The sequence below is a fragment of the Asparagus officinalis genome, chromosome 10, assembly GCF_001876935.1.
Source record: "Asparagus officinalis chromosome 10, Aspof.V1, whole genome shotgun sequence".
Lineage (NCBI taxonomy): Eukaryota > Viridiplantae > Streptophyta > Magnoliopsida > Asparagales > Asparagaceae > Asparagus > Asparagus officinalis.
Window position 1 is genome coordinate 6,050,677 of NC_033803.1, and position 12,805 is coordinate 6,063,481.

Here is a 12,805-nt window from a genome sequence, read left to right on the forward strand (position 1 = left end):
AAGATATAATGAATTCCACAGCGAAACCAACTTTTGACGAAAACAAGCCTGGCCTTATACCTCTTGCTTCCATCACTCTCCTGTTTGACCCGGTAGACTCATTTATTATGCAAGGCTTTCTTCTGCGCAGGTAGCTGGGCTAACTCCCATGTCTCATTAGTGAGTAGAGAATCCATCTCCTCCTGCATCGCATGCTCCCACTGCTGAGATTCACTCACTTGCACTGCCTCTTCATAACACTCCGGCTCTCCGCTATCTGTTAAGAGTAGATAATCAAGTGACGAGAGGTATTTGGGATTTGGTTTGGGTACCCTGGATGACCTCCTAAGCTCCACGCCCTGGGTAGTAGCTTCTGCACCTGTAGTCTCCTCAGTTCTACGGTCAGAACTGACATCGTCGCCCCCATCTGGAAGTTCCTCCAAATCCATGTACTCTGATCCACCTGTATCCGTAGTGTTGCTCCCACTACTTTGGCTATCCTTGGCATTGTCCCAGTCCTTGTACATCACCTCCTCATTGAATATCACATCCCGGCTCCTGATGATCTTCCTGTTCTTCTCATCCCAAAGGCGATACCCGAACTCATCAATGCCGTATCCAATGAATGTGCACTTCTGTGACTTAGCTTCTAGCTTGTCCCTGACATGGTCACTGATATGAACATAAGCCATGCAACTAAATATCCGCAAGTGTGAGAGATTTATCTTCTTTTCACTCCAAACCTCCTCTGGAATCCCAAAATCTAATAGAACTGATGGCCCGTGATTAATCAGGTAGGCTGCCGTATGCACCGTATCCGCCCAAAATGTCTTAGACAGACCTGCATGTAATCGCATGCTCCGCGCACGCTCAGTTAAGGTCTTGTTCATTCTCTCCGCAATGTCGTTCTGTTGCGGTGTCCCTGGAGTAGTTCTCTCTAAACGAATCTCATTCGTAGCACAGAACCTCTTGAACTCCTCCAGCTCGTATTCTCCACCATTATCTGATCTCAAGCACTTCACCTTCAGATCTGTCTCGTTCTCGACCATGGCCTTCCACTTCTTGAAGATTTCGAACACCTCTGACTTGTGCTTCATGAAGTAAACCCACACCTTCCTCGAGTGATCGTCGATAAAGGTGACGTAGTATCTCGAACCGCCAAAAGAAGACACACTGGCTGGGCCCCATACATCTGTATGAATCAACTCTAGCTTCTGAGCCTTAGGTGGCCTTCCACCCTTCTGAAAACTAACCCTCTTCTGCTTCCCAAAGATACAGTCTTCACAAACTCCGACTTCAATGACGTCGATCCCGGTTAGCTTTCCTTGTGAATGTAGGATTTTCATCCCCTTCTCGCTCATGTGTCCCAGCCTATTGTGCCACAGATCTTAACTCTCCTTGCCAGCTACAATTGCGAGGGTGTCACTCGCATGTGAAGTGAGGTAGAGAGTTCCCGTTTTATTACCATGGGCAACAACCATCGTACCGTTGGAGATTTTCCATGAATCCCCGGTAAATGTCGAAACGTAGCCTTCTGCTCCAAGCTGTCCCACCGAAACAAGATTCATCTTCAGCTTCGGCACGTGTCTCATGTTCTTCAAGTTCCACTTAGAGCCCTTTATCTGTATCTGAACATCGCCCTTTCCAACAATATTACAAGGCTCATTGTCCCCCAAATATACTTTACCAAAGTCCCCTGCTACATAGTTCTGAAGTAGTTTCCTATTAGTAGTGGCGTGGAAAGAAGCTCCTGAGTCGATGACCCAAGAATCAGAATCGTTATCCATAGCAAGGATCAAGGCATCCTGCACGATATGAGCATCCTGCTCACCCGCATCCTTCTTTGGTGCTTTACAGACCGAAGACATATGGCCCTCCTGGCCACAGTTCCAACACTTCCCTTTGATGGTTCTAACCTTTGAGTTTGACCTCTTCTTTACTGATTTTGACCGATTCCTGTTCTGGTTTCCTTTCTTCTGGCTTCTGCCTCTCTGCTCGAAACTTAGGACTGAACCTGAACCTTCTGATTCGGACGATTTCCTTCTAACCTCCTCGGATAGAATCATGCTGACAACCTCACTTAGCTTCAATTTCTCTTTCCCCGCCGAATTACTGATTGCCGTCACACAACCCGCCCAACTATCCGGCAACTGCGATAGTAGTAGAAGGGCCTGCACTTCGTCATCGAACATGATGTCCATGGAGATAAGTTGATCAACAATCGTGTTGAGCTCGCTGAGGTGCATCGTGAAGGACCGTCCTTCAGCCATCTTGAGGTTGAAGAGAGTTTTGACTAGATGCACATTGTTTGCTGCCGACGGTTGCTCGTACATCTTCGCGAGCGCTTCCATAAGCCCCACCGTCGTCTTCTCCTTCAGAATATTGTGGGCTACTGATTTGGCGAGCGACAACCGGATTTGCCCTAGAGCCTTCCTATCCAGCACCTCCCAATCACCATCTGACTCCTCTTTCTTCTGCCCTTTTTCCTTGCCCATCAGCGGGCGATACAAGTCCTTCTGGTACAGATAGTCCTCCATCTGCGACTTCCAGTAGGCGAAGTCTGAACAGTCAAAATTCTCGATCTTTGATTTGTTTTCCTCTACCATGGCTTTCACACAAATTGCTGAACGAAGCTCTGATACTAGTTGTTGGGGATTCAAAACAATCAATCGAACCCTTGCCCTTCCGGACCTTGTGTTTAAAGTAGGAAAGTAGGAATAATACCACAAATAAAGATCTAACCTTGCAAAAATAGTAAAGGAGACGAACACACAGATTTAACGAGGTTCGTGTTTGCGGTGAAAGTTGATTTCTTCATTGCTATCGAATCTATTATAACTTTAGTCGTTACAATAAACTCGAATAAAATAAAAAGTTGATCTTTTTATAAGATCTCCTTACACAATGAAAATAAAAAGTTTACAACTTTATCAAACAAATGCAGAGATCGTTTATCGGTCTTCTGCTTGCATGGGATCTTTGCATGTGCCGGGGTTTATCCGTGGACCACTGTCGATCAGATCTGATTGCTGAAAAATTGGGCAGAGCTTCGTTGATTCGCGAAGGAATCAAGAAATTGTAGTGCTTATCTCGGCAACGGCGAGATAATTGCTCTTCTTAAGATTATCGCAACGGGATAATCTTAAGGAACGGATCCGGGAAACTGCAGATCTGACGAGCTCCTCTTCTTTATGCCGACGAACTCAATCCGATCTCTCCTCCTCCTCTCTGAAATTCGTGCACCTTCAATCTTCAGTCCGGCAGAGCTTCGCCTAATCTCCAAAATTCCAGATCTGAAAAAATGAGGTTCTGGGGCTTCTATTTATAGGCATGGGGTGAATTCGGGCTGGAGACACCCTTGGGTGTCTCGGCCTTGGCCGAGACACCCTAGGGTGTCTCGTTTGGGCCGAGACACCTCGGGGTGTCTCAACTCAGGCTGAGACGCCGCTTTTTGTATGTTCGTCCATTTCCACCTTAACTTCTTTGTCCGAACTCGGATTTGAGTGATTCAAAGTGCGTTGGAAAGCCGACGAGGAGATCTACAAGTTCCGATGATTGGATCATTGTGGAGTCAACTAGGACATGAGGGGCGTAGCGCCTTTTGTAGGCGATGCGGGGCTCCCGATAAATTCGTATCCACGTTATTCTAAAATTCCGGTGCTTCACGTAGTTCGTCGATTCACTTCAAGCATTTGTCAACGTCAATCAAGCTTCTGTAAACTGGATAGTGACATTCATCGTCTTTTCTTAGTACTGAGCCATTCGTGGAGACCTATAGGCAATTTTCGATGCCTACAGATACCCCCTCCAAAGCGTTCCAGACTCGGTTCTTTTGTAGAAGAGGCTGGAATACTTTGGATGTGATTGGTCCAGCCTTCAGTCGGCGTGAAGGACCTGTAGTTAGTTTCGATTCTTGACTCCTTCGATTTTCAGTCTATTCGATGCTTTGACGAATAGCTGAAATCCTTTCGGCGCTGCGCTTATCGTCTGGCCGTCGTCGAAGTCTCAAATCTAAAACTGATGAGTTAAGTTTGGCTCGTGTCATTGAGTTGACTTAGAACTGACTATCTCCATCGTATCGTGCTGACTTAGGGTTTCAGATCGCTATATGCTGACTTTTTATCACAACGCGTTGACCGGCGTTGACCTAGGGTTACGCGTTGACCGGCATTGACCTTAGGGTTTAGATCATCGTACGTTGACTTTTTTATCGCAACGTGTTGACTGGCGTTGACCTAGGGTTACGCATTGACCGCCGCTGACCTAGGGTTTCGGATCACCCGACGTTGACTTTTGGTCGCAACGCGTTGACTGGCGTTGACCTAGGGTTACGCGTTGACCGGCGTTGACCTAGGGTTTCGGATCACCTGACGTTGACTTTTGGTCGCAACGTGTTGACTGGCGTTGACCTAGGGTTACGCGTTGACCGGCGTTAACACAGTTTATACTCGTACGTTTGCTGGAGTCTACACGGTTTAAGCTCTTAAGGTATTGGAACGTGGGGGTCCTAAATATCGGGCTACAGGACCAACTGTTAAAGCTGATTCATCTGCATGTATAGATCTTATCCTGAAGTTGTTGGATGCTCAAGTCACGAGACCAACTAATGGAGCTGGTGCGTCAATGACTCGCATTTATAGAATTTTTGGCAAATTCTCAGCCTTCAACGGGTTTGATGTGCCTTTACCGACTACCGTTTGAGTCGGGCTAGCATGCAGATTGTTTAGATCCGTTCTGCACATAACGTTGTGCTAAAAGAGTTAACTCTTTTAGAGCTACGACATTGAATACGTAGACTTTGTCTTTCTCACGGGAATAGACTACCCGGCAACGTGTGTTAGACGTAGACTTAGGATTTTTGGCAAATCTTCAGCCATCAACAGATTTGAGTGCCTTTACCGACTACCGTTTGAGTCGGGCTAGCAAGCGGATTGTTTAAATCCGTTCCGAATGTGACGTACCGACTACCGTTTGAGTCGGGCTAGCAAGCGGATTGTTTAAATCCGTTCCGAATGTGACGTTGTGCTGAAGGAATGAACTCCCTTAGACTTGATGCTACGACTTCGAATACGTAGACTTCGCCATTGTTACAGGAACAGGCTACCCGGCAACGCGTGTTAGGCGCTGACTTATCCTTACTTAGGATTCAGGATAAAAATCCCCAGACTCGGATTCTGGTGTCTTCTTCAATCGGTCTTATCCCTGCTTAGGCTTCGGGATAAAATTCCCCATGCGTGTGAGGCACGGATTATGGTGTTATTAATAACAACCTGCCACAATGTTGAATATGTGGTCTTCTGTCCTTTTACGGTCAAAGACTAACCGGCAACGCGTGTTAGGCGCTGACTTATCCCTACTTAGGTTTCAGGATAAATTTCCCAGACTGGAATTCTGGTGTCTTCTTCAATCGGTGAAAGACTAAACTGGCAACGCGTGTTAGGCGTTGACTTATCCCTACTTAGGATTCGGGATAAAATTCCCCGTACCTGTAAGGCACGGATTTTGGGAGTTAAAAAAATGGTGTCTTCTCTTGGGGCAAAGACGAACCCGAAATGAGAGAGGAAAAATTTTATATTCTATCTCCCAACACTAAAGAGGAAGAATTTTATATTCTATCTCCAGTTGGAAAGGAGACTCGAGATGGGATCTCCACCCCCAGAATCTGGAAAGGTGAAACTAGGAGTGGGATCTCCACTCCGAGAATCGAAAAGATTCAGATAACCCTAACTGTCAGAAGGTTTGATTACCGAACTAAAGATAAATTTTTCGTTTATCGAGAGTGAATTGTGGTTTTGATCCTAACTGTAGGAAGGTTTGACCAAGCGGGAGTTTGAGATGACCCTAGCGGTAGGAAGGTTTGATCACTCGATTTGAAAGTGGACCTCTCGTTCATTGGAGGAATCAAGAGGGGATTTTGGTTTTGGTCCTAACTGTAAGAATGTTTGACCAAATAGGAGTGGGAGTACAAATTATAATGGGGGTGTTGACTTGTACAAATCACTCAAATGGGGTTCCTGGTGTTAAGTGATAGTGACTTAACACGAATGGGTTTGACAATTTGTCAATGATGGACTGATTAAAATTCCAAGCATTATATTCGGACTCTAACCATGAAAGTGTTGAGTGTACGAACATAACGGAAGTTTGAATGGATTAAACCAGAAAGAATTTTAGTGGACCAACTGTCAATAAATTTGATCAGTGAGGGATTTTATAGTGGAAGACTATGAGTCGTCGAACACCAATGGGAGTTTTGTGAGGGAAGATTGATCCAATGAAGTGATCGAATCTCGTCCCAGCAAAAGAGTGTTCGGAAATCACAGTAAGAGTTTAGTGTTTATCACTTTATTCATAATGATCAGGTTATCCCTAAGAATATTACATTTAACATTCTTCTGGAAACTTCCTGTTACATAAATTATCCACCCCCAGCTTCCTTTGTGAAGCTGGGTTTACCATTGTATTCAATTGCATGATCGGGTTATCCTTAAGAATATTACACGTAAAAATTCTCCAGGAACTTCCCGTTAAGAGTGGGAATAGTTTAGACTCATATACCTATTGGAGTATTAAGAAGCAGTTTATACTCGTATACTTATCGGAGTGTTGCCATTCTTATTTGGCTTATCCTAGCGTTATGACGCCGGCTTCAACCAAGGTTTGGATGCTATTCTTTAAAGTAAAGAAAGCCTTGGTGGGATGAAGGATCCTCCTGTGGTACGCGCAGTATTTCGGATCCGCAGTATTGTCAGCTTCCTCCTGATTCGTGATGGGTGGCAGCTTGATCTTATTGTTTTCGAGAAGGGTCTTGAAGATGGCTGGAACATCTTCGTCCTTGAATGAGTACTCTTTTTGGAGTCTCGGATCCGAAGTCTTCTGCTGTCTTCGGGGTTGCTATTGCGACGTCTGATTAACGTCAACAACTGTTGTAGGTGCATTCTCTTCATCATGGGAAACGAGACTCGGATTCAGAGGGTTAGTCATCGGTTGGCTTCTTTCGACCTTCCTCCTTCTGAGAAAGCGTTCGGCCTGCTCTCCGCGCACCTTCAACTCTTTCCAGGTATTGAGCGGCTCTACTCCCATAACGTCCAAGATGTTAATGGACAAATTGTTATGACAGGTCTGCAAGACGAACTCCTCCGTGACGGGATCCTTACAGTTCATTGCCTGATTGCGGAAGCGTTTGACGAAGGTATCCACCGACTCTCCATCTTTTTGTTTCTCATCGAAGAGTGTCCTGATCAACACTTCGGCGTCATCATCGAAGAAATGAGCGAGGAACATGCTCTCCAGGTCCTCCCAACTGTTGATGCTTCCGGGCTTGAGACGGCGGTACCAATCGAAGGCAGACCCGCGAAGGGTGCCAACGAATGACCGAACCATCAAGGCTTCATTGCCGGAGATAGTGCCTAAGTGGGACTTGAAGTAGATTAGATGCTGAGTGGGCGAGCCCTTCCGTCGAATGGCGTGAAGTTGATCAGGTTGAACTTCGCCGGATACGGGATCGAATCCCACTCTTTCGGGTAAGGACACGGAATCCCGGTCTTCTTCACCTCTCGAGCAGACATCAGAACGTCGATTTTGCTCTCGAGATCTTTCATCTTTTCGTCCTCATCTATATCCTGTTTTGAACAATTTCCGAGAGGAATAATGCGGCCACCCCCAGTGTTATCATCATTGGTGGGTCCACCCCCAGTGTTTGAACCATACCCAGTATTTTTGGGTGGTGCGTCGGCCATGATGATTTCGTCCACTTCTGGATCGCTGTCAACTGCAGCGTTCTGGGTGCGACGGCTGGATTCAACTAGCTGATTCGACAAAGCTCGGATTTGTTGGTCATGCATTTGTCTCATCTCCTGCATAGCCATTTCCATTTGATTTTGAATGTTTCTTTCTGCTTGGCTAGAGCATCCTCAATGATTTTGGCTATTTGCTCGGTGTTTCTTTCTGCTTGGCTAGAGCATCCTCAATGATTTTGGCTATTTGCTCGGTGTTGATCATAAACACTTCCTGAGCTTGTCCCATGCTAGACGTTGTATCGTCGGAGGCGAGTGCGGAATAAGAATCCGAGAGTTCGTCATCGGAATGGATTCCTTCATGGATTCCCGAGTAATCGTTTTGTTCGACGGCTTCTAGCTGAAGCTGAGATATTCGTTGGGTTATTCCCGAATTGACCCTTCTTCCTGGAGAAAAATTAGGGTTGGAGCTATTTAAACTAATCGGAGACTTTCCCTTATCGACCATGTTGATAGTAACTGATGGGAGTTCGTCATCTTGAACAACCGATCGTCTTTTGCAAAAACGCCTTGATTTGGGCTTTGATGCTTCTACGGGGATACTCTCGAATACCGAGACCCTCTGCGGAGTGGTCTTGGGGCAGCTACATGTTGATAATACTGCCCTGATAAATTTGGTACACGGACAGTGAGAGTCCGCTTCCCAGATACTTCTCTTTCGAGATTTATTCGTACCCCCAGCCCGATAGTACAACTCATCGATGTTGCAGTCAGAGCAACCTATCGGCTGTTTACATGAATTCTCAGGTATAACGCGTTCGTCTGTCTGACGCGTTTTCCTCTGAGTAAACATTGCCTTGTTGGCGTCTGCAGGAGTCACACGTTTGGAAACATACTTTTGTGAGGGTGAAACCTTAACGGGCTCCTGGTTATCTGCACGCACCCCCAAGCGGGCCGTTGTAGAAATTAATTTGTTAGGAGGTCGCGTACGACCCCCAGTCCGGATGTTTGCTCGAAGCTCCTTCAACGGTCTCAAGCTTTCCTTAACAGACGTTTTTCCTTGATCCTCGGGTAGAGAACCGATGCGATCCTTCAATGGGACTCTAGCTTTGGGGAGATCCACGTTGTCATAGAGCTTCACCGGAGGTGCGGGAGCGATAGGAGCGGGATCTGGAGTTGACAAAGGCCGGAGAGCAGCCTCGGACGCTCTTTCCTTAGGCGCTGATTTGACCTTTGGCATCCAAACTTGGTTAGATTTTGGTAGCTTTTTGGCCACTTTTTCCTTCTGCAACTCCTGTGTCTTCCGTACAAGGATCCTCGTCTGCGCTAGCAGTGCGCGGCGCTTGTGGATACGCTCCTCAAGAGTTGAACGGGTTCGTTTGACACGAACTCATTCGTTTGACACGAACTCATTCGTTAGTAGGTGGTTGGGAGGAGGTTCCCAAAACTTGTTGCTGGAACACTTTGCGCCTTCTGCGTTTCAGATCCGCATCATAGCAGATCCCGTCAACAGGCTCCAAAGCCTTGGCAAATTGACGCGCGAGATGTTGACGACGCCTTTGACGAGCTCTCTTCGTCAACACTGGTGCACTTTCAACGGGCAACTCCTTGACTTTCGAGGAGTTGTCACGAACGTTGGATCTGGTTTCTTTGAACGCAGGAGAGGAATCTTCCACTGCATTCGGGTTCAGATCATCAGTCTTGGTTTTTGGATCTGAAGTCACGTTCTTCGCGGCAGTGGTTTTCCTGCGTTTGCAAGAAGAATATCTGGAGGAGGAGGAGGAAATATATTCCTCGAATTTCTGCTGGTCAAATTCGTATTCGATCTCTTCGAGCACCGGGATCTTGATCGTCGGCTGTGGCACGACAGCTTCGGCAGCGAAGCTGTTGGCTCCCACTGTGGTCGCCAGTTTGTTTGCGGTGAAAGTTGATTTCTTCATTGCTATCGAATCTATTATAACTTTAGTCGTTACAATAAACTCGAATAAAATAAAAAGTTGATCTTTTTATAAGATCTCCTTACACAATGAAAATAAAAAGTTTACAACTTTATCAAACAAACACAGAGATCGTTTATCGGTCTTCTGCTTGCATGGGATCTTTGCCTGTGCCGGGGTTTATCCGTGGACCACCGTCGATCAGATCTGATTGCTGAAAAATTAGGCAGAGCTTCGTTGATTCGCAAAGGAATCAAGAAATCGTAGCGCTTATCTCGACAACGGCGAGATAATTGCTCTTCTTAAGATTATCGCAACGGGATAATCTTAAGGAATGGATCCGGGAAACTGCAGATCTGACGAGCTCCTCTTCTTTATGCCGACGAACTCAATCCGATCTCTCCTCCTCCTCTCTGAAATTCGTGCACCTTCAGTCTTCAGTCCGGCAGGGCTTCGCCTAATCTCCAAAATTCCAGATCTGAAAAAATGAGGCTCTGGGGCTTCTATTTATAGGCATGGGGTGAATTCGGGCTGGAGACACCCTTGGGTGTCTCGGCCATGGCCGAGACACCTTGGGGTGTCTCGTTTGGGCCGAGACACCTCGGGGTGTCTCAACTCAGGCTGAGATGCCGCTTTTTGTATGTTCGTCCGTTTCCACCTTAACTTTTTCGTCCGAACTCGGATTTGAGTGATTCAAAGTGCGTTGGAAAGCCGACGAGGATATCTACAAGCGCCGATGATTGGATCATTGTGGAGTCAACTGGGACACGAGGGGCGTAGCGCCTTTTGTAGGCTACGCGGGGCTCCCGATCAATTCGTATCCTCGTTATTCTGAAATTCCGGTGCTTCACGTAGTTCGTCGATTCACTTCAAGCGTTTGTCGACGTCAATCAAGCTTCTGTAAACTGGATAGTGATGTTCATCGTCTTTTCTTAGTACTGAGCCGTTCGTGGAGACCTATAGGCAATTTTCGATGCCTACAGTTCGGCAACGTGCCTACGTCCTCGGGAGCCACACCACACAATCTCTTTGATTAATTAAAGAAGAATACAAGCTCTCAAACTAGGGTTTTATCTCTCTGAGATTCTCTCTCTTTTTTGCAGTCAAAAGGCTCTCTTTTTCGTGTCTTACAAACCCTAAAAACGTTTGGGTATTTATAACAAACCCCAGCCAAACAGGATTCCTAAACAGGATAGGAAACAGTGAAACAGCGTCGCGGTCGACCCAGCGTCGCGGTCGACCGTCGTACCAAGGTCGGTCGACCGGCCAGAGAGAAAAATCCATTACAGTGTCCTGTGCACATTTGCGGTCGACCGCAGCGGCCACGCCAGTCGACCGACCAGAGCGAAAAATCCTTCTCAGTCTCCTGCAGTGCACGCGGTCGACCAGATCTGCCACTGCGGTCGACCGCACAGTGTTCTGACTGTTTTCTTCGTCTTTTCGATTGCAGCTTCGGGTCTACACACTTAGACTAACATATTATAGTATTATAAGTATTAAATGTAGTGCGGTATATTATTGTATAATGTATTATAATATTATATTGTAATTTAATGAGTTATATTATATTATAATTAGAGATTAATGTGTATTCTTGTCAAGGAGGGGGTTTCTCTCTTCTTGACAATGATGTGGTACAATTCCTATAGTTGGAATAAATATACACTCTTGGCTGAATAATTGAAAACAAAAGCAGCAATACATACCTGAACAATGCCAGCATCGCACAAGTTCTTCAGCGCCATTAGGTACTTTGTCTCTCCAACGCGGTCTAGGTAACGCCGGCAACAGGCCAAAGTCGAAAAGTAGTTGCTTAGCTCGAGGCAACCTTAATGGTACATGGTCAGCATCAAAGTTCTTCATGTAATGGCTGCGCTCAAGGTCTTCTCTAACATATCATTTGCCTACAAAATGAAAGATGTAATAGCATTAATGAGTTTGAAGTCACATGATTCTTTGGATGCATTGTCTTCGACATATTAACTTAGTTATTATAAACTACATGAACAGTTACATGAGAAAAATTCCCCTTCTTATATAATATATATACACAAACATTACATTACACGGTTGAGCAGTAAATATACTTGTTGAACCAAAAGTCTCAATTGCAAAAAATTCACCCTCCTCCATCTTTGTCTGCTCACCACTGTTGAACCAAAAGTCTCAATTGCAAAAAATTCACCCTCCTCCATCTTTGTCTGCTCACCACCTTTTACAATTGGAACAGATTTTCCAGCATGTATTTGCCCACCTTTTACAATTGGAACAGATTTTCCAGCATGTATTTGCAAGACTACAAAACTCTGTTTACTCTTAACATTCGGCATTTTCCTTCTGCAAAATATGCACGCAGAATTTATTGTTATCAAGTACATGACTTCTAAATTAACAAGATAATACAAAAGAAAGAGGACAGATAGAACCACATAAATAAATAACAAAAAAGGGCAGAAGAACAAAACGTAGTATACACAAGAAATCGCATCATAAGTTACAGTAATAACAAAGGCCAGAGCCCTAAAACACTTCTTTTTCTCCAAGAATACTTTCTCCAAGAATACATGCACAAGCTAAGCATTTCCGTTTCACATTTTTGTATTTTTGGTAAGTATGAGGATGTAACGCACCAATAACTCTTTTTAATCTTTAAGCACTGCTGCTGTCCATGGGAGCTTCGTTGCCGGCTCCGAAGGCAAAGTTATTAGGGGTAGTTCGCTCAAAGATAGTTGTACCTTGGTTGAAGATCAATCCCCAACCAAATATGCCAAAAATCCTGCAACTTAGAAATATTCAATGATTAAATGTAATCACCTCAGGAAGTAGCAAATACTAACCACTCGAATTTGTAATAGAACTCCCAATATTTTGAATGCACTCTATAAGCATTATAGGCGCTATATACCTTGATTTACTAAGTTAATTTGCTTAGCTTCTCCTGTAATTTACAGAAAAGAGTTAACCCAAACCTTCCTGATTTCCAAGAAACTCAACTCAAAGACACAATTTCATTTAGTACTTGGATATATAAAAATAACGGTGTCTCTTCACATTGCTTCTATTTTTCTCAACTATTACTTCCTTGCCAACAAACAATGAAATATAATTGTGACTCTATTCCTTGAAAAAAAGAAAAAGAAAAAAAAAACGTAC